General features: G+C 36.8%; 1 protein-coding gene across 2 annotated transcripts in view; it reads left to right on the forward strand.

The window, feature by feature from the left end:
- The window catches only part of IPO11 (importin 11), a 200,910-nt gene that overhangs the window by 171,536 nt on the left and 7,200 nt on the right, over positions 1–22,174 (forward strand). The window contains exon 30 of one of the 2 annotated variants that reach the window (XR_012031275.1): positions 1,918–2,059. The exons of the other annotated variant lie outside the window; for it this stretch is intronic. The gene's annotated coding sequence lies outside the window, so the exon portion shown is untranslated. The remainder of the gene's footprint in view (positions 1–1,917; positions 2,060–22,174) is intronic. 2 annotated transcript variants of the gene reach the window in all.

Here is a 22,174-nt window from a genome sequence, read left to right on the forward strand (position 1 = left end):
CCTTAGATTTAATTAAATCTTAGTCTGATGCCGATTACACCTCAGCCTTGAATAAGTATGAATACCATGATAATTTTTCAGTAACTTTTCAGTAACATAACAATATTAATTTCACTGGATCTTCAGGGTTACCAGTATAAATAAATACGGGCTTTTTTTTTTTTAAATAATTATATCATTGTTTAACTGTGCTGTCTTAAACATTAGAATTTTTTTTTTGAGAACTATCTAGGTGTGTCCTGGTTGTAATTTCAGAGGGGCAAGTGTCTGCTGGTAGATAATTATGAACTATTGTTTAAAAGAAAAAGCAATCTAGTGTCAAAGAGTTTTTCATTTTAAAATGAAAATGTTTACTTACAAGGAAGAAAAAGTATAACTACTTTTCTAGTTCCCCAATTACATAATTAAAAGTTTGATTTACTTACTGCTGTAGTTGTCTTCAAGTCCCTAAAATGTGGTGTCTGCATTTCAGTAGCTGCTTAGCAGAGGATAGCAGCAGTGACTGTAATTCAGAAAAGTGGATGATTTGCATGTGCCAGGTGACTTTGGTTGATGTATTTATGAGCATTCTCATAGTTTGTTTTAAAATAAGGATGAAATTTACATTCAGGAAAGCTATTCAGCTTTCCACACATCTTGATCTTGCTCTCTGATCCTGCTCCTATTTATACTGCTTATTTGGGGGGAACTAATGGAAGGTCCATTGCAGCTGAAGCATTTCATTTCATTTCTAAGGTCTTTCCCTATCCACTTTGCTCCAGGAGTAAAATGGTAATTGTGTGACCTCTTCCATAAAGAATTAAGCTAATACATTAACATTTTAAGTTGCTTATAATTTCTTTCTTGTGACGTGTGACTTATGAGACATTTATGATAGATATATTTTCCAGATAAAAGTTTTTGAGCCTATTAATACTTTCTGGCAACTTGATGTTACTGGCTAAGAAAGCATTATTAATAAAACATTTGATATAGTAGGTAAAATTATGTTAATGAGGTATTTCTGATCCTACTTTTAAGTCAAATTTTTTCAGTTCAAGCCCCAGAAATGTTCTGGTGATCTGCTTCTTTCATATATACTTACTAGATGCTTTAGGTGGTAATGTCAGTATATAAGCTTAAACATTATTAAAACTATCTAACTTTGGGGTGCCTGGGTGCTGCAGTTGGTTAAGTGTCTGACTCTTGATTTTTTGGCTTAGTTCGTGATCTGAGTGAGAATCATGGGATTGAGCCCTGCGTCAAACTCTGTGCTCAGCATGGAGTCTGCTTGAGATTCTTTCTCCTTCTCTGCCCCGCTCTTCCCACCCTAGCTACACTCAATCCCTTGCTCTCTCTTTAAAATAAATAAATCTTTAAAAACAAAAGTACACTAACTTCTCATTTACCTGTGCTAGTGGAGCATAACACAAGTAATGGTCTATCCAAACATCATCATTTTACAGGACTTTGAAGTAATAATAGCTACATAATAAACATTATCCTTTTTTCAAAGGATTTTTTTTTAGAGTCTTATTAACCCCTGTAACAGTTTTATGGCCAGATACTGATGAGGAAACCAAGGCACAGAGAAGTTCCCTCTTACTCCAGAGTTACAGGTTTTGGGAAAGAACAAAATGAGAACTGAGCTTTCTTGACTCCCAGTCTGACCCATTCTTTATGACTTTAATTTCTAAAATTTCTATAGCTTTTTAAAAATGTTTTGAGAAATCCCACACACCATTTTGCTGAAACTGCACAGTGAATGGGAACTACCATGTTTGCGGGAAAGATATACCAGCTTAAAACATAGCTCAGCAACCATAGGTCACTGAAATTGGAATTAGATCTGTAAAGTTAAGTGTTATTTGTCGTGTCCCTGTGATAAGCATGGCTTGGAAACTAATGGTTTGTTAATTTGTCCATTTACTTTAACAGTTAAATATACTTTGCAGTTACTGAAAAAACTTAATCAAGAGCTAGAACTTGAGGAATGTCCATTGAGAGAGAGCAATTTCAGGGAGAACATTAATGATAATTCACAAAGACGGTCATTATTTTGTAACATTGGGTATTTATTGTAAGTATTATTTTAAGTTTTTTATATACTTATTGAATGCTTACTACATGATACACTATTTTTGAAATTGAGGATATTGCAGTGAACGGAGCTTATAGTCCAAAGAAATTATTTATGTATAATTATGTCTAATATTTATTATCAAGTTTATGAAGATTTAGAGTAAGTAATAAATACCACATTAGTTTTAAATTTGTAGCATATTCATGAAACTTGGAAGTTTTATATACAGTGTTCCTAGAAATATATTTTTACTGTTTTAATAATTCAGTTTATGAATATACCCCTTGCTTCATTGACAATAACTTTTTTCTCTCTTTTTTTCCTTCGTGTTATAGACCTTTGCAAGCCTTCTGTTTGCTTAGTTTTTTCAAGAGAAAAATCATTTTGGGAACTGTTAACAGTTTTCAAGATGATTTGTACTTGAAGTGAATTTATTTTTCATCTTTTATGTACACATATGGGAATATATCTTAATGTATTTTATTTTATTATTTTATTTTATTTTATTTTATTTTATTTTATTTTATTTTATTTTTTTAAATTTATTTTTTATTGGTGTTCAATTTACCAACATACAGAATAACCCCCAGTGCCCGTCACCTATTCACTCCCACCCCCCGCCCTCCTCCCCTTCTATCACCCCTAGTTCATTTCCCAGAGTTAGCAGTCTTTACGTTCTGTCTCCCTTTCTGATATTTCCCACACATTTCTTCTCCCCTTATATTTATCTTAATGTATTTTAAAAGAAAAATTGAGAGCTATCTTATGTCTAGTCCAACAATATGAGCTATTATTTTTCATTTTTCAACTTCCCATTATCTCTCTCAAGAGGTAGATTAGAATTGAGAACATTTATGCCATATTACAAACCAATGAAAATATCATTTTAACATGTACTTTAAGTTGTGTTCGCTGAGTGAGATCTGCAGGTGAATATTTACTGATTTATAATCTAGTCTTTAGCTTTCAATAGACTCAAGTATTTATGTGACTAGCTAGCAAGGGTTTTAAATTTTAACTTGTCCCTTATATAGGTCAAACAGAATCTACAGCCTATCTAAGCTAAATTTTGGATGGAACCAACTATCTGTAGGTCACAGGACATAGCAAACCTAACATCACAGTCTTCTGCTTTGGCTGTAGCACATCTAAACAGATTAATTGCATTTTAGGTTGAGTTACATTTAATATGATAAATTCATAACCAGATCCTAAGTCTCATGGTCAAGTGTAATAAATTCTGAGCATGTCTTGTTTATTGCCTTTGAGTGAGTGTTGTCCCTTGTGCTACTAATGCCAGATACAGCACTGGATCAGAGAGGGACAGGAGTACGGCAGTGTGGGAATGGAATTGTCTGAAAATCAGAGCCTATAGGTAGCTAACCGCTTTTCCCTCTTGTTGAGAGGAGATAGACTGCCTTAGCCTTCACCTCCTCTTACCTCCCGTTTCCTCCTCCCCTAGTTGCTCCTGTTATCAACTCGTGAGAAATTTTACTTGCCTATTAAAATCAACTTTCCTTAGGCTTTTACTTAGTAGACTTGAGAATACATTGTCAGAGGGAAAGTTACCTTGTTATCATTTGAAAATGTTCTGTAATATTGCTCTAAAAATGTTCAATCAGAATGTAATGTTAGCAGGGCACCCTGTATTGGTGGTTGAATTAGGAAGTTATAAACTTTCCCAGCATGATTTTGATCACTGAGAACCAGTGGATGATTGTTTTACCTGTTCTTATTTGCCTCTAGAAAGACTCATCAGAGCTAGTATTAAGAATTCTATTTGGCAAGGGAAGGGAGAAGAAATGGGTGGGAAATATCAGAAAGGGAGACAGAACGTAAAGACTGCTAACTCTGGGAAACGAACTAGGGGTGGTAGAAGGGGAGGAGGGCGGGGGGTGGGAGTGAATGGGTGACGGGCACTGGGTGTTATTCTGTATGTTAGTAAATTGAACACCAATAAAAAAAAATAAAAATAAAAATAAAATAAAACTAAGAATTCTATTTGGCCATCACTAATAAGGTTTTGTGTTTTTCTTAGTTAATTAACAACAATCTTGAAATTCACCTACAAAAGACATTTTTATTCTTCAGATAATATTATGAGATTAGTCCATTGGTAGTTTCTGAACTGCCTTTTGAGAATCCTTGCCCTATTACATTCAGTAGTCAGGGTAGATACGGAATTGTTGAAACTATTCTTTCTTATTCAGCTTGTGTGCATTGTCATGCTGGTTATGACTTTAGAGAACTTTGTTGCTTTTTCTTGCTGTGCCCAGTTCCATTATATTTTTCACCTCTACTTTCTTGCTACATCTTGGCTTCATCCTTATTTAGAACTGATCCTCACCCAAAATCCTGAACTCTGACATTTCTCTGTCATCACAGCCTCTTCTTCTTCCTTACTAACCATCCCGTGTCTCCTGGAAATTGTGTTTTGTACCTTTATTTGGAGCCCCATAATTATTCTTATTTTTATGGTCTTTGTACAAACTTACTTTCACAAACTTTCCCATCTTTTAACTTAGATTTTCTTGTTTTTCTGGTGCTATTATCTTTGAGCAAAACATAGCCTTTGCCTCCCTATGTTAGACCTACTAAATTTGTGGACCTGGAAATCAGGCTTACATATGTTAAAAAAAAAAAAAAAAAAAAAAGCTTCACATGTTATTTTGGTGTCCAGTCAGGGTTGTGAACCACTATAATAGGAATTAAACTCCCTGACAGTATTGTATAGATTTCTGCACTGTCATTCCATCCATCCTTTTGAACCCTGTCTTCCTTTTCTCCACTCTGTCTCCTAAACCAGTTGACTTGTCTCTGTACATGTTACACGTTTCTTGCCTCTGGTAGAGCACTCAGATGAGTCCTTACATGTAGAGTAGCCCCTTCACCTTCTTTCCCTTTGCTCAGCTTACTTATTTACTATTTTCCTCATGACCACTCACTGATCACCCTTCCCACCCATGCCTAGTTACAGAAATAATCGTTGTCTCTCCTGGACTTATGTAGCATCTTTTCTCTATGTCTCAACTGCCCATACCACCTTATATAACCTTGTAACTCAAATCTGATCTCCCTGAAATTGGGCACCATGTGTCACTTATCTTTGGATATGTATGTATGTACATTTTTGTATATTTCAGTAAAGCTTTGTTGAGTAAACATTTCTTGTATTACATATTAATGTTTCTTTTTTTAATTATTATTTTTATTTTTTTCATATTAATGTTTCTTTAGCTATGGCATTCTCTTTCATTTGTCATATTTAAAACACCTTAAGAAAATCGGTTAGCCAATAGTATATAAAAGCAAATAACTGAAATTTTTTTCTGTTTTACCTTTCATTTGAAAAGATTCACTCTCAAAATATACCCCTGTTTTATTTGGGTCCTTGGACGGCTATATTCACCTTGGTGAGTGTTGTGTCATTGGATCTGTTTCCCTCTGCCTTAAGATCACAGAGTCCTCTCCTCTTTTCATTCTTGAAACAAATCTAGATCTATAACCTACTACCTCTTTCCTCATCTTGCAGCTTATTAGTACCAGTGGGAAAATAGCTGTAGTGCTACACAGACACAGTTTTCCTAATTGACTTTGTAGCTAATTAGTCCTAGCAGGAACTGTGTATTCTGTGTCTTGTGGTCCATCATATTGGTGGTCTATATATAAAATCAAGAAAACACTCTAAACTATTAACCTGATTATTCAGTGAAGTTGTTCATGTGGATTTTAGTCTTCAAGATTTTTATTGCTTTGACAATACACCAAAGGACACCTTTCTTGTAAAAATTTATTTTGTAACTTGTAATCAATGTTTTGAGTGAATAGCAATCATTTAGTATATTTGGCATAAGTAATTAGCATAAGTCTACCACAAATTATATGACACATAGAAACTAGAGATTTTTTTTTTGAAACTAGAGATTTTTGGGATCCCTGGGTGGCGCAGCGGTTTGGCGCCTGCCTTTGGCCCAGGGTGTGATCCTGGAGACCCGGGATCGAATCCCACGTCGGGCTCCCGGTGCATGGAGCCTGCTTCTCCCTCTGCCTGTGTCTCTGCCTCTCTCTCTCTCTCTGTGTGACTATCATAAATAAATAAAAATTAAAAAGGAAACTAGAGATTTTTAAGACGTTTTCTGTGTTTATATCATACCTATTCTCAGAAAAAAATGTTTCAGTGTATGTATCAATGCCTAAAAATAAGGTTCTTCTAATAACCATGTATAAATAAAGACTTGAGAAAATGTCAAGTGCGCATTTGGGTTTGGGAGCATCCATGGACCCTCATTTCAGAACTGTTAATTCAGGAGCTGGAGGAGAAAGTAAATTTTAGGACCAATATTCCATTTATTTAGGCAGAAATTCTTAGCCTGACATTCTGCCTGTGAATTGACTTCTGGAGGAGTTTGAAAAACACCAATGAGATTGTATGCAGGTTTGGGTGAGAATATACATTTTATGGAAGAGGTTATATATACCTTTTATAAGATTTCTTTAGAGAGGCTAATTAAAGAGTAATTGAAAGTAATCTCTTGACTTTTATAGTACTTTCTCCTGTAGGATTTAGATGTAGATCTTTTGATTTTTTTCACACACATAGGAATGTGCTCTCTCCCCATCCTGACTAATTTTTCTTCACTTGGCTTTACTTGGCCTATAGGCTTTATGTGTCTCGAGTAGTGAGCAAACCTTAAAGCACTTAGAACCAAACTGTTTTTAAGTATAGCCAGTTACTTAAGTGTTTCCCTTGCCGCCAGCCAAATGACACGTAGACTGGCTGAGAGAAATAGTAAAATTGCACCTGCGGGCTCAGGGAGACAATGGGCTAGTGCCCAAAGGTTAGAGAACCTTGAGGTTGTACTTGTTGCCTTCACCCCTCTCCCCCCAATTCACCTGAGAATTATTATTATCTATCTTTTGTGGCTTCCATAGCAAGAGTGTGTGTTTTTAGCATGCTAGTGTTTCCAAAGATTCCTTTCCAGTTTGCTTCTCAGGGGCCTAAAAAGTAAAAGGATGACTCTCAGGTTAATTCACATTTTTCTAGTTTCTTGAACCATTAAATGAAAGTATCCATTCAGCATGCAGTCATTGAGCTATGTGTCAGGTAGGATGCTGGTGTGAATTGAATGTGTAGGGAGATGACATTTGAAGATGAGGTGTGAGGGGAGATTAAAGAGAGAAGCCTTTCCCTGTATCATGAATGCTTTAGACAGATGCAATTTCCTTTGTTTTGGAGACTCTAAATTTTTTTTTTTTTTAAGATTTTATTTATTTATTCATGAGAGGCAGAGGAAGAAACAGACTCCCTGCAGGGAGTCCAATGTGAGACTTGATCCCTGGACCCCGGGATCACACCCTGAGCTGAAGGCAGATGCTCAACTGCTGAGCCACCCAGGCGTCCTGAGACTCTAAATTTGTTAAATTGGAGTTGTTTCTTACAAAGATGGAAATAATAGACATTGAAATTGTTCTTCCATATGAGATAATAAGTAAAAAGAAAAGACAAAATAAACATATGAAGCAAAATATTTTAAAGATATGAGAAACCAGAATTAGAAGAATAATGATTTATGAGAAACAGAAAACAAACCTCATGAGCCGTCTGACTGTCACAGTTTATTTTCCTGGAGAGAGTTCCAGGGAGTAACACAGGGAGTCCAGTAGTCTCTTTGATTTGAGGAGATGGAACTGGCAGTCTGAGGATACCAAAGAGGCTCAAGTTATCAGAGAAGAGGGAGCAGCCCCTTTAGAACTTGCCAGATCTTTAGAGGGTCCCTTGTGAGTCTTTAGTTTTTAGTCTTTAGTACTGATCAGCACACACAAGTGTAGAAGTTACCCCCGGCCCGGGGAAGAACTTCCAGGAAGGACTGTTGGGGGAACTTACAGACACAGGAATAGATCCTGTTGTCAGAATGGAAACCTCAAAAATGATAGGGTGTTAGGTAGAGGATTCAGAAGTGTATGTCAGTGCTGGTACAAAATTATCCCCAGATGAGCTATTGCTCTGATTCTACCAAAGAAAGGTTAAAGCAAAAATCTAAAAAGATCAAACTGTTTCCAACCAGTGTAACCATGTCCTAGATCAAAACTCAAGACTATAGTCTTAGAAAAATTTCCAGTAACAGGGCAAAATGTATAATGCCTGGCATTCAATAAAGACCTAAAGGCAAGCAGGGAAACTAGAAGATATCCATACTGAGAGGGGGAAATCAATCAATTGTAACTACTCAAGAATAGATCATATGGTAGAAATGTTGGGGAAAAGATGATTAAAACTGTTTTTGTAACTGTTCTCTGTGTTAAGAAGTTAGAAGAGAGATGGAGTATGTTAAATAGAGATGTTGAGGATACTTTAAAAAGACTGAAATGAACCTGTAAGAATTAAAATCTATAATGTCTGGTGGGGTTAATGTAGATAAGTATTGTGGGACAAAAGATTAGTGAATTTTGAAGACACAGAAGTTAGAAACTCTCCAAAATGAAACAGAAAAAAAGACAGATGGAGGTGTAAACTATGTAGGACATCTTCAAGCAGCCTAAGGTACTCGTAGTTCAAGTCCCCAAATGAGAAAAGGGAGAACAAAAGAAATATTTGAAGATATAATGGCCACATTTCTTCCAAATTTAATGACAACTCTGAGCTCACAGGTCTAAGAAGCTCAGAGAACACTAAGCACAAGAATCGAGACTATACCAACCAACATCATAATCAACTTGCCAGTTAAATCCAGTGTTGAAGAGAATGTCTTAACACAGTAGCAAGAGTAGCATCTTCAAAATATATTTGTCTTTTGTATTTATTCAACATTTTTGTATGCTCATCATGTGCAAAACATAGATCGTTATAATTAATATTTCCTCCACTAGTGATTATGTGTACCTACAGGACCTGTCTTCGGATGTGTGTCCATCAGTAATGTATACATATTCTTTAATATATTTTAATACCATTAGCTTATTATAAAGTCAGTTTCCTGAGAGTATTTACTTGTTTTTATGTATGCTTTGCCCTGAGTCTATGTTCCCTAAGTTCAACTACCTTTTAATACTGTTGTTAATGCATCCTTATCTTCATTTCCAGATGATACTGAAATGTAAAAACGGTTGTCATAAGACACATAACTTAAGGCTGACTGTGTGTGTGTGTATAAAGTGAATATTTTAAAGTTGTAGATTGAACATAGCTTTTCTTATAAATGAGACTCTCAAAATCGATGTTAAACTTACCAAATCTTAGAAATACACTGTTTTAATGGGTAATTCAGCTCTTAAAAACTGCAGACTTTGCAAGTGACATTAAAACAGTCTAAGAGGATGGGAAACAGTGAATTGAAATAATCCAACTGAGATGTAATAAAGATACAAATTGATAACCAAGCATCCTCCTGAGAAAGCAGTTCTTCCTGTGATCAAGCTAAAATGTTAATCAAAAAATAGTTTGAGATCCCGAGGTTAAGGTCTTTCACAGTAGGCTACATAATCGTAATCAAAAGATACTGGAAAAGAAAATTCCTTTGAAAATGCCCTTGAAACTAAATAAAGTGATGATTCCTGAGTTTCTGTTTTTGATTAAGACCTCAGATTGATTGCTTGCTGACCTCAATATTGTTGTTGAGTTTTAGAAAGCAGGCAACCTCATTACTTCTTGAATTGAATTTATTTATCTGACTTGTTACTTAGAACCTTAATCAGGAAGAATTAAGGAACTTTGCCTCTGTTCATTTGGAAACTTGGGCATGGTGGTACTGACTCCACGTTAAAGAAAGTCTTCATCTTTATATGTGAAGAATATGGCCTCATTTGGGAGAATATATTTTCAGTAACTTAAGTAACATTACTTAAGTAACTTAAGTAAGTAATATTACTTAAGTAACTTAAGTGAACATTAGACTTTCTTTTATTCCTTTTTCCCTTCTGCTTTTTTTAAGGGGCCTATCTTGAGGGAGGCAAAATTAAGAAGCCTTTTCAAAGGATTATTCTTTGTAGCAAGTTCCTATTTTGAAGATCTTTTTTGTTAAATTATAAAAGTAACATATTGTTTTAAAACCCACAGAATTAATTACATGATAGGAAATACCCTTTCCCAAAGGCAGCCTTTTGTAACGTGATGTTTCTTTCCAAAGATTTTATTTACATCATATAAACATTTGTATGTAGTTGCTAAGTAAGAAATGCTCTCCATTCTATTATGCTCCTTGGTCATATTTAAATATAGTAGATACCTGGGCATACTTCCCTGTGCGTGCCTTTACATTTGCATCATTTCCTTTAATAGCTGCATTTGATGACATTCCATTGGATGGATCTCCATTGCCTGCATGTGTTGGGCAGCACTTCTTAAAGTACAGTTCACAAACAACTAGGGGTTCCTGAAACCCTTTTAAGAGTATTATTACTGTTCCATAACTGATACTATGAATCAGTCTTATGAATGATGATACTGTTTACTGTACTAAGCTGTTACTTTTCTTTTCATCATGTGGACTTCTGCACTGGTGGTGCAACAGCGGAGGCAGGTATAACTGCTGGCTCTTGAGCCTCAATAAAGGCAATGGCAGCAAACTCTGCTAGTAGCCGTCATGTTTCTTACTACCATGTACTCAACAGGTTTTGTTTTTTAAAGCCGGTTTCATTTAGGCACGTCTTTGATGAAGTAGTACGGATTACCAGTTTTACTCAGTTGCCACTCTTGAGTATGCCTCTCTTAAATATTCTCTATGTCACAATGGGCATGTTCTTTGTGACAGTGGTTGTCTTGGGGAAAAGTACTTTGCGATAGAGTCGTGAGCTGAATTAACTGTCTTTTTCCTGCAACACCGTTTGAACGTGGAAGGATGGCTGACAGATTATTTGACAGACATTTTCTCAAAGGCAAGCCTCTTCCTTCAAGGAAAACAGCTAACAGTTGAAGTCTAATGTGCACGTGGGTGGTGTGTGAGTCATTCCATACCCTGCACAGTATGCTAGTTACAAAGCAGTAGCTTATTGTTTATGTACCTTCGCTAATTATGAGCAAGGCTGAGCATTTTCCAGATGTTTGTCGTTCCTTTATATTCCTTTGTTTGATGAATGACTTGTTCTTACCTTTTCCCTCTCATTTTTCTACTAGAAATTTTATTTGGTTGTTTGCTTTTGCTTTATTATTTTTTTAAGATTTTATTTATTTATTTATTCATGAGAGAGACAGAGAGAGAAGCAGACTTCCTGCGGGGAGCCTGATGTGGGACTCGATCCCAGGACCCCGGGATCACGCCTTGAACCAAAGGCAGACACTCAACCACTGAGCCACCCAGGTGCCCCTGCTTTTGCTCTAAAATAAGAGTTCTCTGATACATTGTATTTTCCAAGAATGGCCATAACAACACCTTCCATTCCACATCCTGTTCTTACAATGTGACTTTGACACTCTTTTTCATTCAGAAGTTAGGCCTGTATTTCTTGCCCTTGAAATTGGTCAGTCTTGATGATGCTTTATGACTGCTGAGTCAGATCATAAGATGGAGCTTCCACCTTGTTCCCTATGGAGACTTGTTCTTGGAACCTGGGTACCATGTGTCCATGAGGAGAATGTAGGTCTTATTCCCCAGCTGAGGTCCCAAACAACAGCCACCATTCACCCTAGATAACATGAGTGACCCTGCAGATAATTCCCCAAGATAGTGTCACTCTCCTCCATAGATCATGGAGCAGAGACCATCCTTCCTTACTTAACTCCACAGAATTCATTAATATTAAAAAATAGTTATTATTCTCTGCCACCTAGTTCAGAGTAGTTCCTTAGTAATAAAAAACCTGAACATGCTCTTCATAGATACAGAAATGAGCTCTTAATTCTTCATCCGTGTTTCATTCAGTTTGTTTTTTGCTTTTTGTTTTTTAAACCAAGACAAAATTAAATTGATGAGCTTTTCATTGCAAAGGAAAGTGCACACTTTGTGGAACTGTGGGTCATGTCCCAGTGGGTAAATCATGGAGAGGTTTTATCAGATTTAGAGTGCTAGAGTTAGTCACAGAATGATCTTGTCAGGGGTTGATCAGAATTTGTAAACCATCAGAATTTGTAAAAAGACAGTAACTGGTCTTAATTTTAACACACAAGACCTTGCAGTACCACTGGATCAGCTCCTCAGTTGTCCTCTCTTGGAACACATGGATCTAAATGAGCTGTTTAAAGAGTATGGGTTTAGATCGCTTGTCTTGTGTATCACAATTGAGGGTAGTTTGTTTTCTGAGTCCTAGTACAGCCTTGCAGATTGTGGTTTCTGCTTCCTTTCACAGATGTGCTCTTATTGCTCTCAGGGGGTTTCCTCACCTGCACCCCCATTCGTCAGACTCCTCTTTTGAAAGATGAACAGTTAGCTTCTGGGGTGTGATCAGTCCAGACCTGCACTGCTCTTGGAGAGGTCTCTGTTAGGTCAGTGAGTTTTCCGAGCTGGTGCTTTATGGTGTGCAGGGAATGGCTGCCCCACACTCAAGATCCCAATTTCTTTTGTTTTTACAGGTCTTTTTGTTTCATTTAAATGTTTTAATCCAAATGGAATTTGTTTTTTGCTACAGGAGTGAAGTAGAGTGTCAGCTTGTTTTAGATATGGCTAGCCTCTTTCACAGAACTAATCAGAAGCCTGTCTTTTTCTGTTGTTTTGAAGTGCTGCCTTTATCCGATACCGCACTGCCAGGTTTGCCCAGATTTATTTCAGAACTCCACATTATAGTACATTGACCAGCCTATTTTAATTACTGTAGCCTAAAGTGTATTTTAATACTCATTAATGATATTTCTGAGGTTATTTTACTTGCAGATTTGTCATTGTGTAATTTTTAAGATAAACTGAACACTTAACTAGAGAATTGTTTAAAAATCTCATTTGAAAGTGAGAATAATGCTGGGCACCTGGGTGACTCAGTTAAGTGTCTGGCTTTGGGTCAGGTCAAGATCCCTAGGTCCTGGGATCAAGTCCTGCATCAGGCTCCCTGCTCAGTGAGGAGTCGGCTTCTCTTTTTCCTTCTCGTCCTCCCCACTGCATGTTCTCTCTCTCTCTCTATTAAGTAAAATCTTAAAAAGAGAGAGAGAGAAATGCTAATTGAAAAACACCAAAGATAGTATTGTTTGAAAATCAGAGGCATAAGATTTTGGCTATTTTAATGCTAAGAATTCCAGGTTTATTTTCCTTTCAAAAGGGTATTTTGTAGATCAATCTAATAACACTCCAGCTTGTTCTTTCAAACAGCGTATTGAAAGCAATTGTTTCAATTTTATGGTCTCAGCCTAACTGAGATAAAGACGGCTTATATCAAAAGCTAAGGTGCAAAACCACGATTCAGGGTCATATGAAGCAAACAGAGGAAAGAACATGTCCCTTTACATTAATTTAAAACCACCTAAAAATAGTTTAATTCTCCTGTATCTAGTGATATGTTAAAAAATAAAAATTACTTCTGCTGAAAGGGAATTTATTAAACTAAGGAATTTACTTATTAAATGGTTTGGCTGTCATTATATCCTAGCCATTTTAATTCATTTTTATATGAACCTGAAGAGCAAGGTGAAATGATCTGTGACAGACTTTAATAGTGCTCCGCACAATTTTATATTTATATCTCATGTGTGATAATGTATGTGAATATCATATTAATGAGTCATATGATTTTTTGGGAGCTGTGCCCTTGAAATAAAGCACTTTAAAATAAAATTGATGTAAAAAGGGAGAGATTTTGTTACAGAAACTGTCCAGGTGTTGTGACTTTGTTTCAACTTAAACTCTTAAACTTAATTTCTTCCCCTCCACTTTTTTTCTGAGCTGCAAGAAAATGCATTGAAGAAACTAATGAGTTTCTTAACCCATTATAATAAAAATGACTTTTATGTCCTTGTGTGAGTTAAGTGGAGCTACATTTCCTTCTGATGCAAACAATAGGTCCATGTTTAATAGGGGTTCTCAACTGAGTGTTGTTCCTCCACCCCCAAGGGCACTTACAGCCTTGTCTAAAGACACTTTTTATTGTCACATGGCTGAGAAGTACTACTCTGATTCAATGGGTAGGAGCCAAGGGTGCTGCTAAACAACCTCCGGTACTCAGAACAAATAATTTATTTTATTTCAATGAATATTGGGTAGTGAGAGGAACATTACTTCAGAAACATTTATTTCGTTGCCTACTGTGTGCCAAATAACAGTTGGGTTGTATAGGACCTGGTGGTATGCCATATGATAAATGTGGTAGGAAAAATAATCCCTTTCATCTCCCAAAGAAGTCCATGTCCTAATCCCTGGGTCCTATGAATATGCTGTGTCCCCTACAGATAAGTTTAGTTACATTGCAAAGTGGAATTAAGGTTGCTCATCCAATGATTGAGTGTAAGGGGGATGATCCAGGTAATCGTGAGAGTGTTTAAAAGTGGAAGAGAGGGCAGCCCCGGGGGGCTCAATGGTTTAGCACCGCCTTCAGCCCAGGGCGTGATCCTGGAGACCCGGGATGGAGTCCCATGTTAGGCTCCCTGTATGGAGCCTGCTTCTCCTTCTGCCTGTGTCTCTGCCCCAGTCTCTCTCTCTCTCATGAATAAATAAATAGAATCTTAAAAAAAAAAAAAAAGGTGGAAGAGAGGGTCAAAGTGATGCAATGTCAGAAAGACTCAATGTGCTGTTGCTTTGAAGACAGAGGAAGATAGCCTCTATTTATTGGAAATGGCAAAAAACAGGTTCTCCCCTAGAGCCTTTGGCAGGGAATGCAGCCCTGCTGACACACCTTGACTTTAGTCCAGTGAGACTGTTCTGGACTCCTACTAATCTATAGAACTGTGGTAATAAATTTGTGGTAGTTATGGCAGCTGTAGAAAGCTAGAAATTTGGATTTTGTTTGGTAGGAATAAGGAGCCATCAGAAAGTTGTCATCAAAGCAAAACCACAATGAGAAGTCACTCACAGCTATCAGAATGACTAGAATGAAAAGAGATAACAAATGTTGGTGAACATGGTATAGAAAAAGAAAACTTTCCACACTGTTGGTGAGAATGTAAATTGGCGCAGTCACTGTGGAAAAACAGTATGGAGGTTCCTCAAAAAATTAAACTAGAAATAGCATGTGATCCATTAGTTCCATAATGAAAACATTAATTTTAAATCAGAAAGATATGTGCACCTCTCCTTTTACTGCAGCATTATGTACAATAGACACGATATGGAAACAACCCAAATGTCCATCAATAGATGAATTGATAAAGATGTGTATGTATGTACAATGGAATTTTTTTAATAAATTTATTTTTTATTGGTGTTCAATTTACCAACATACAGAATAACACCCAGTGCTCATCCTGTCAAGTGCCCCCCTCAATGCCCATCACCCATTCACCCCCACCCCCCGCCCTCCTCCCCTTCCACCACCCCTAGTTCGTTTCCCAGGTTAGGAGTCTTTATGTTCTGTCTCCCTTTCTGATATTTCCCACACATTTCTTCTCCCTTCCCTTATATTCCCTTTCACTATTATTTATATTCCCCAAATGAATGAGAACATATAATGTTTGTCCTTCTCCAATTGACTTACTTCACTCAGCATAATACCCTCCAGTTCCATCCACGTTGAATGTGCAATGGAATATTAACTCAGCTACAAAAAAGAATGAGATCTTTCCATTTGCAACAGCATGGATGGACCTTGGGGTATAATGTTAAGTAAAGTAACCATATGATTTTACTCATCTGTGGATTCTAAAAAACTAAATAGATGATAAACCAAAAGCAGAAACAGACCCATAAACAGGACAAACTGATGGTTGCTACACGGAAGAGGTTGGGGGAATGGGAAAATTAGGTGAAGGGGAAGGGGATATACAGGCTGCCTGGTATGGAATGAAAGTCATGGGGATGAAAGGTAAGCATGGGGAAAATATTCAGGGATACTGAAGTAGTATTATATGGTGGCAGACCGCAGCTATACTCATGAGCATAGCATAACATAGAGAGTTGGCAAATCACTTTGTTGTACACTTGAAACTAATGTAACATGTGTCAGTGATACTTCAATATATTGTCACCACAGGGGTGACCTGGTCAGATTTGTGCTCTAGGAAAAATGACTGTATGGTCTCATCTTCTGCTATTCTTCTGCTAACCTTTTCTTCTGCTATGACCGCATACATGACAATGGACCTTAAATCTCCAGATACCATTTGAATATGAATTTTGTATAAATCCCCAATTCCAGAAATATTATGTTCACATTTTCATAGTCACATCAACATTTCATGGGTAGAAGAGATGCTGTTTGCCAACAGCTGTTACTTCTCTTTCCTTCAAACTAAAGTTACCTGTGTAGATGATTGAATCATAATTCCTTAGCATACTTTATGGATAAATTATGTAATATTCTCTTAGGAAAATGGCAGTTTTATAATAGGATTCATTATTTTACTATAGGCTTTCTCCTTTGTTTCCTTGTACACTTCTGCAAACTTTAGAATTGTTAACCATGAAGCTTCTCTGTTGGTCTTTACCTTTCATCATCCCTGAGAGGCTGTCATCTGTGTGGTCCAATTCCGCAAAACTTTTTTTTTTTTTTTCAAATTTTTATTTAAATTCTAGTTAGTTAACATATAGTGTAATACTTGTTTCAGGAGTAGAATTTAGTGACTCAAATATAACACCAGTGGTCAACACAAGTGCCCTACTTAATAGCCACCCATCTAGCCCATCTCCACCTACCTCCCCTCCAGCAACCCTCAGTTAGTATCCTAGAGTTTAGCATCTCTTGTGGTTTGCCTCCCTCTCAATGTTCATCTTACTTTATTTTTCCTTCCCTTCCCCTGTATTCATCTGTTTTCCTTCTTAAATTCCACATATGAGTGAAATCATAGTGTTTGTCTTTCCCTGACTTACTTCCTAAGCATAATATACTCTAGCTCTATTCACATTGTTGCAAGTGGCAAGATTTCATTCATTTTAGTGGCTGAGTGATAGCCCATTGTGTGTGTGTGTGTGTGTGTGTGTGTATATATATATATATTACATCTTCTTTATCCATTCATCAGTTGATGGACATTTGGGATTTTTCCATAATTTATCTGTTGTTGATAATCCTGCTATAAATATCAGAGTGCACATGTCCCTTTGAATCAGTGTTTTTGTATCCTTTAGGTAAATACAAATACCTAGTAGTGCAATTACTAGGTCATAGGATAGTTCTATTTTTAACTTTTTGAGAAATCTCCATACTAAAAAAACAAAAAGAGAAAGAGAAATCTCCATACTGTTTTCCAGAGCAGTGGTACCAGCTTGCATTCTCACCAACAGTGTAAGAGGGTTCCCTTTTCTCCACATCCTTGCCAACATCTGTTGTTTCCTGGGTTGTTAATTATAGCCATTCTGACCCATGTGAGGTTGTATCATCGTGGTTTTGATTTGTAGTTCCCTGATGATGAGTGATTGTGAGCATCTTTTCATGTTTCTGTTAGCCATCTATGTCTTCTTTGGAAAAACGTCTCTTCATGTCTTCTGCCCATTTCTTAACTGGATTATTTGCTTTTTGGGTGTTTTATTTATTTATTTATTTATTTATTTATTTATTTATTTATTTATTATTTTTTTTAAATGATAGTCACAGAGAGAGAGAGAGGCAGAGACACAGGCAGAGGGAGAAGCAGGCTCCATGCACCGGGAGCCTGATGTGGGATTCGATCCCGGGTCTCCAGGATCGCGCCCTGGGCCAAAGGCAGGCGCCAAACCGCTGCGCCACCCAGGGATCCCGCTTTTTGGGTGTTGAGTTTGATAAGCTCTTTATACTTTTTAGGTACTAACCCTTTATCAGATACGTCATTTGCAAATATCTTCTCCCATTCTACAAGTAGCGTTTTAGTTTTGTTGATTGTTTCCTTCCCCATGCAGAAGTGTTTTATCTTGATGCAGTCCCATAATTTTTTTTTTTAATTGAACAGCTATAGATGCATGTTATAAATGGTTGTTGGGGAGTTTTTGTTTTATTTTTGTTTCGTTTTGAGAGAGATTGCATGCACACAGGATCAGAGACTGGGAGTGAGAACAGGTACAGAGGGAAAGGAGAGAGAGAATCCCAAGGAGGCTCCATGCCCATGTGAGCTCTGAGGCAGGGCTCAGTCTCATGACCCTGAGATCATGACCTGAACCAAAATCAAGAGTTGCTCGCTCAACCGAGTCACCCAGGTGCCCCTACATTATCTAGTTTAAATCATGCATGAGATCATGTCAAGTACTTCAGCAAATTTAGGTTAAGGAGCCATAGAACAGTATTTCCCTTCCCAGAAATAGTAAGTTAATGCAGGTCTTAAAATAACTGCAGTTTCTTCAATGATTTTGCTGTATCAGCAGATGGTCACAATAGAAAGTTTTTGTTCCCCTATTCATCCTCATCATATTGTCATTTTAATAAATTATTGATAATTTACAGTTTGATGAAATGATAATCCCAGCTTTTGAAATAGATTGAGAGCACTGACTCACTAAATTTTCTTGCTTTTGTAAGTTCCCTTCAGCATTTCCTATTTATAGCACTTTTTAACCTTTCATCTGATAGCTTAACCTTATAAAGCTTTTTATCAAAAACCTTGAGATTCTCATAAAATGTGCTTGGTGATCTTCTTGGAACTATAGAGGCAGTTGGAGCAGTAAGAAGCAGTAGGAAGATGTAACGGAGCAGGTGTTTCCTATAATAGGGCAGCTTACACTTGTGATATTCATTTCTCTATCCCAGAAATAAGTGATACTCAGAAAACTTAATCCAAAGATGACATTTAAATTGTGAATAGAAATTTCATCTCACAGCGCATGTCTGCCTTCAGCTCAGGGCATGATCCCGGAGTTCTGTGATTGAGTCCTGCATCGGGCTCCCTGAAGCAAGCCTGCTTCTCCCTCTGCCTATGTCTCTGCCTCTCTCTATGTCTCTCATGAATAAATAAATAAAACCTTAAAAAAAAATCTCATCTCATTTTTCCTGTTTGTCTTTATCCTTTTTCCATTTTCTGTATCACTTGGAAACTACATATAATTGGATCAATGTATTATAGCACATGTTTGGTTTTATAGTATATTCTCTCACAGAATGGACAAAACATGAGAATTGATATTTCTGGAAAGGAAGTAGTAGAATCAAAGGCACTATTGAGCAGTAACATGTTTAGATCTTTCTAGTAGGCTGTTGCTTCCTAATTTAGGAACACTGGTTGCATACCCCTGAATATTTTGTTATACTTTATTATGTATGTTATGTAGTCATTTGGCTTTGATAACAACATGAATGAAAGGGGAACATCTTTCAATTGTTAATTTAGTGATGTATTAGAATTGATTTTTTTAGTATCAGAGATAACTCTGTATTTGATCATCCTTAATTTACTACTGTAATTTATAGGATTCTAAAAATGCAACTATGATCACAACGTTGTTATTGCTGCAAAATTTATCATATTCCCCTTTGACATTACCATTTTGTGATCTCTTATCATCCCTATGGCCTTTTAAGTAAACTGATACTAAGAAAGCTTATGGTGATCTTGGGATCTTACATGTTTAGTTGAACCTGAGATGGTCTCCTACAGGGTATGTGGTGACAGAACTGAACCAGTATATCAGTAAATTTAATTTAGTGCCTGTAAATAAAAATTCTATCCTATAAATAGAACATACATTTTTTAAATGTTCATGAAATGTGTGTAAAAACTGAGCATATTCTAGGCTCTCAAAGGAAACCAAATTTCTCAGAGTAGAAATAGTACAGATCATATTTTCTTTTCTTTTTTTTTTTTGTTTTGTTTTTTTTAAAGATTTTATTTATTCATGAGAGACACAGAAAGAGAGAGAGAGAGAGAGGCAGAGACAAAGGCAGAGGAAGAGGCAGGCTCCATGCAGGGGGCCTGACATGGGACTCGATCCTGGGTCTCCAGGATAAGGCCCTGGGCTGAAGGCGGCGCTGAACTGCTGAGCCACCTGGGCTGCTCCAGATCATATTTTCTGACTACAGTGACGTAAAACCAGAAATTAAACAAAAGTTGAGAAAAATTGCAGGTCACAAAAAGTTTTTAAAACAGTATCTTAAAGAGGAAGCCTGCAATTTTGAACAGGTAACATAGCACAGTAAGATTATTACACTTAAAAACATCTGGATACAACTAAATTATTCATAGCCTTAAGTAATTTTATTATCAAACAAGAAAAAATGAAAATTAATTAACTCAGAGCTCATTTCAGGGACAGCGGGGTGGCTCAGTTGGTTAAATGTCTGCCTTTGGCTCAGGTCATGATCCCAGGGTCCTGGGATCAAGTTCTGCATCAGGCTCCCTGCCTTAGTGAGGTTTCTTATTTGGTCATTTTGTAAGTGATTTTTATTGGCAAGTACTATCAATGGGAAAAAAAAAACAATTTAATGCGTTTAATTTTATAATGATATCCTTCTAACAGCAACTTGTCTTCCTTCTTTCCTCTCCCTTTTTTCCCTTTTCTCCCCATTTTTCCTTCATTCCTTTTTTCTTCTTTTTGTACTATCAAGTTTTAAGAAAAGATTGAACCCAGAAAACTATGACAACTTTCAGGAAGAGAGGGATCCCTGGGTGGCGCAGCGGTTTGGCGCCTGCCTTTGGCCCAGGGCACGATCCTGGAGACCCAGGATCGAGTCCCACGTTGGGCTCCCAGTGCATGGAGCCTGCTTCTCCCTCTGCCTGTGTCTCTGCCCCCCCACTCTCTCTTTCTGTGTGTGACTGTCATAAATAAATAAAAAAAATTTTTAAAAATTAAAAAAAGGAAGAGAGTAAAACAGAAAACAGCTAGTAATAAGTTTTTTAATTTATGAAAATAGGTGAAAAACAGTAAGTGATTATTAGCAAATTTAATCCAACATTAAATTCACTATTCCTGGTAAAATTTGTTAATGAGATAGGAATAGAATAATAAGACTTTAACATGATTTTGTAAATAGCTGTTTGAATCTAAACACAAACATACCTCTGTTGAGAATGACCTAAATGCAAGAGAATGCATCTTCTAGAAAAGACCCTTGGAATCTCAACCTAAATGTTTTCTTTTTTTTTTTTTTTTCACTCAGGAAAAACAAAAAAGGAGAGGATTATAAGTGGATGTGTAATCCAGAATCATTTAGGGATGATCTAGAAAGTATTGAGGATGCTGCTGCCATCTTGGCTTCTGTCTAGTTGGAAAATTCAGAAAAAAAAGAATGAATAGGAGTAGTTTAAGAGTTAGGCTGGGTTATGACACCTTTTTTGCTCACATTCCATTGACTGGGAGATGTGGTCTATCTGTATATCCAGGAAGAAGAGTAAGAAATTTTGGTGATAGTCTGTCAGAATTTCTAGCCAACGTGATAAGAAAAGAGAGCAAGAGTGCATTTGAGTGAGCATGCGTATAAGAATTGGCAAAGAAGAGATAAGTCATTAGTCATTTAAATGAATGTTTAAGTCAGAAAAGTTCAGGAAAATCAAATCAAATGAGGAGGGTTTAACAAGGTAACCAGTTAAATGATAAACGTGTGTGTTGCTGATACTTACTAGCGATCACCAGTTAGAAAAAGCATGCAAAAATAAAGGTTCCTTACAGATTTGTATTTTATTTACCTTGCAATGTGGGGAATCCTTTGGAATTATAGTCAAAACTAGAATCAAAAAGGCATCAAACTTTTGATTGGTGAAGGCGGTCAAACAAACAAAAGACACTTATACTGCCTGATTTGCATACAGTGAAGCAAAAAGGCCTCAAAAATGTCTCATTGAAACCAAAGGAGAAAGGAAGCCCTGAAGAGTTTGTAGAAATAGGTGGTTGTATATAGGAATTAAGTTTATAGGGCTTAGAATTACTAGTTTAAGAGTTTTTATTTTGAATTATCATGTGTTTTATTGAATCTACTACCCATACATATTTAATTTTATTTCTTAATGTTTTGTTTATTCATGAGAGACACAGAGAGAGAGGCAGAGACACAGGCAGAGGGAGAAGCAGGCTCCCTGCGGGGAGCCCAATGTGGGACTTGATCCCTGGACTCTGGGATCACGCCTGGAGCCAAAGGCAGACGCTCAACCACTGAGCCACCCAGGCATCCCAGAAAAGGGCATTTTAAACCAAAGATCAAGCTAAGGAAGTT

Source organism: Canis lupus, chromosome 5 (genome assembly GCF_048164855.1).
Source record: "Canis lupus baileyi chromosome 5, mCanLup2.hap1, whole genome shotgun sequence".
Taxonomy (NCBI): Eukaryota; Metazoa; Chordata; class Mammalia; order Carnivora; family Canidae; genus Canis; species Canis lupus.